This window comes from Dendrobium catenatum, unplaced genomic scaffold, assembly GCF_001605985.2.
Source record: "Dendrobium catenatum unplaced genomic scaffold, ASM160598v2 fragScaff_scaffold_306, whole genome shotgun sequence".
Lineage (NCBI taxonomy): Eukaryota > Viridiplantae > Streptophyta > Magnoliopsida > Asparagales > Orchidaceae > Dendrobium > Dendrobium catenatum.
Window position 1 is genome coordinate 434,119 of NW_021318768.1, and position 4,146 is coordinate 438,264.

Consider the following 4,146-nt stretch of genomic DNA (forward strand, 5'->3'; position numbering starts at 1 on the left):
CCCCTCTTGGTTAGCCTTGGGACATTTAATTAGGCTTAACATCTTAATTCATATTGAACGAGTTCTCACAAACAATTTTCTCATTATGTCTACAAATTGCATAAGTCCTTATACATACTCAAACAGGCGCCGTGAAAGTGGTTCAACAAACTCACCACCTCTCTTAAAGCCTTTGGGTTTACAATTAGCAAATCCGACCCATCACTACTTTTCTACAATCGAGATCATATCTCGTTGTATCTGCTAATCTACGTTAATGATTTGCTCCTTACAGGAAATGATCCGTTTACTATGTAATCTCTTTTACAAAAACTGCAATCATAATTTTCACTAAAGGAACTTTGCTCCATTTCTACATTCCTTGGCATTCAAGTATAGAAGACAGCGCATGGCATGTTTCTCCATCAATCTTTGTATGCAGCAAATTTATTAGACTCTTTTGGATTCACAAATTGTCATCCTGTCTCCACACCTGTAGCTCTCAAGTTACCTTCCAGCTCCGATGCCGATCATCCATATTCTAATCCCATATTGTATCGCAAACTGGATGGATCCTTTATGTATCTCACAATTACGCGGCCCGACTTAGCCTTTGCTACAAATCACATCTGCCAGTTTATGCACAATCCCACCAATTAACATTTTCTGTTACTTAAACAGCTCCTTCACTATATTAAGGGAACATTACATTTTGGCATCCCCTTACGCTCTGGTGATTTGCAACTTCGCACATATGTTGATGCCGACTGGGTTGCTGCCAAATTAGATCGCAAATCTGTCACAGGTTTCTATTCCTTTCTTGGTCCAAACCTCATTTCATGGCATGTTAAGAAGCAGACCACCGTTGTCTTCTATAGAGGTAGAATATCGAGCCCTTTCCACTGCCACTTCTGATGTCTTTTGGCAACGTCGTCTTCTTCATGAATTTCAGGCATCTCAGTCGTCTCCAACACCCATTTACTATGACAATACTTCTACTATTGCTCTAGCTCATAATCCATTTTTTCATCCCCAGACCAAACACATCGAGCTAGACTATCACTTCATTAGTGAACATATTCGGTCCACTGCAATTGCTGTTCTTCACATTAGCTCAGTTGATCAGCCAACTGACATTTTAACTAAATCCCTTCCTGCATCCAGGTTTCAACAGTTGCGACACAAGTTGACCATCCAAGATTTGGATAATCAACTTGAGGGGGGCTGTTAGCACACTTAGCCACTGCCTCCACTACCGTAAGGACCACCTGTTGCAGCCGCTCTTCAGTTCCCTTTATTCTCTGATATACAGTCTGTAACCCAACGGTTTTTGCATTTTTTGTCTCCTCTCTACCTCTCCATATATATGTATGAAACGGTATGATTAGTAATAGTGAAAATATAACTTGCTACAGTAAAATCTGTTTCTTCTCCTCAGCTTTCCTTTCTTCCTATTCATTACAGGTTTATTTGCCTGTGTAAACTTTCACTCACGTACTCTCAAACTTTGTTGATTTTCTACTTGGTTCTCTCACTCTAACCTGCTAAACCCGTTACTATGATCAGGTTAAGCCCAACATCAAAATTAAATTAAAAAAAAAAACACTTAAAAAAATAATACTTAGAATACAATAAACTTATAATATGCTAAACCAAACTACCCATCTCCTACCTCTTTGCCTAACTAAATTAATATAACCAATTAATATATTAGAATAAATAAGAATTAACAATTCAACTCCAGAAAACAAACAATATTTTAAACATAAGATTAATATTTAACAAATCCCTCCGTCCTAAATTAAAATCGAGGTAACCATAAAATTATGAAAAATAATATTTAAAGTTTTAAAAACTTGATGAAATGATCCTGTCGCCTGACGCAGAACTGTTGGTGGTCCGCCATGATCGATATAACAATGGCCAAATATTGCTGAGACGATCGATATAACACACCTATCCCAATAAAATAAAGTTGATTACTGGATCAAATCAAATTAGCAGCATCACCCAGGAAATTATTGTGCTAAGAATAAGCATCATTATCAGCTCAAAATGTGTACGCACGTTTTGGGATTTTGGGCAATATTGGTCAAATAATTATGCGCACATATAGCTTTATTAATCTCAATTGTATAAATTTTTAATTATGTTCTCATATAACATTTGCTGTTACCAAAAAAAAAAAAGGTTCAAGACTTAGGTGTAGGCATGATGCAAAATTATACTTTTGTCCAAAATATTATCCCACTAAAATTTCTCATATTCTCTCTTCTTTATTTTTACCTTTGACTCAAATTTGCTTCTTCTTTTTTAGGGATCTATAATTTTTATTGGAAAATATTTAACAACTAAAGATAATTTGTAAACCTAATGTTTAATCAACAATGATAAAAAGGTTTAGCTTTTTTTCACAAAAAAAAAAAGGATCTAGCATGCTTGAAGGAGTGATGAGTGTGGAGATGAATATTTATGCTACAGAGTGTCTTGTAAAATGGTCTCCTATAGAGCAATCATCCTAAATGTTATGTCACTTTTTAAGTAGAATAACAATTTTGAAGACTGTGCCACTAAGATGATCAATGGAATCATTAATTGATTCTCATACATTGCTTCTCTTTTCCGAACTCTCTTATTCATATGCATCACTCCATCCATAAAATTATTTCTCCGACGCTCTCCAACAAAGAGTCATACCTTTTTGAGCTGAGCATCATGGACATAACAATCGTCTTTTAACTGACAATGCACTGAGCATAGCCCTTCAATGCTTGCTTGATGGAAATTGTATAGGCTCATCCTCCTCCAAGATTCTATGTGCAAATTATGGGCTAACACACAAGAAAGTTAGTCTCTCCCAACCATGTCACCTGCATTGAGTCCAAAACCACTTTTCTAACAATTGGTGATATAGTGAAGTGTTAGCAACCCTTCAGTATATTTAAAGAAGATATGTTTTTGTAGTTTTCCACCAATCCTAGGTGAACATTATCAATATCTCAAACTTTAAGTGATGATTTATAGAATGATTTTCCAATAACTCAAGGTAATTGAAGAATTAACATGTTTTTGTGAATATTTCATAAGAACCCAACAAGTCCCTTAGCCAAATATAAGTATAGCTCACTTCCTCCAGAAAATATCAACATACTTAACTAAAGTCAAATGATACTCAATTTTGGTTGATCTAAGTATATAGTTTGAATTCATCACCTATCTTGGATAAGATTTTTCCTTAAATTTCAAGAATAGTGACTATCAACTCAAGGTCAATTCAAACTTTATTTTTCAATATGATGTCTTCTTATCCCAAGATTATTTCACACTTAATTTTTGAAGATAGTGACTGGATAACTAAAGCTACATCTACTCTTAATCTTTAACACCTATCACTTCATATTATAACTATTGAAGGAGACAAAACTAATATTTTCAATCATCCAACCATTACAAGCAAATAAAGAGAAGAATGAAAGAAAGGAAGAGGGAAGTAGAAGCAATATAATCTTATTCTTTGTATTTTGCTCTCATCTTCACAAATAGTGATTATGTTAATTCTTAATGATAAACATATAAAAGTTGGATTATTATCTTCATTCGTATTAAGTGTATAATATCTCTAATTACATTTTTGAAATCTTAGTAGAATGCTTAATATATGTGCATCCATGGATGTTGATGAATCTCACCAAACAACATAAACTCATATATCGTATGCCTTAGATATTTGACGTGGTTATTCTCCCATCTTCATTAATTTTTTCTCAAAGTTTTATATATCTCTATCCTAATAATTAATATCCAAGCTTTTCTCTAAGATGTTTTTTTATTTTATTATTTGAGCAAGGATGATGAGAATATTAAAATTGAGAAGATTGATGGCCATAACTTTGAGTTTTAAAGATTTAAATAAAAGACTATCTATATCAAAGAAAACTTTATAAACCACTAAAAGCATAAAGATTGTAGTTAGTCAATTAGGAAGAGTTAGAGTTGATGAACATACAAATTGATGTTGAACATCAAGTAGATTATGATGACCCTATCACTACATTAAGATTTAGAAATCAAGATGAGACCAAGGGCTATGTTGGCCCCTACTATAAAATTTAAATAGAAGGTTCAAATTAAGGACTAATGGAGAATCATTAACCATACAGTCTTAAG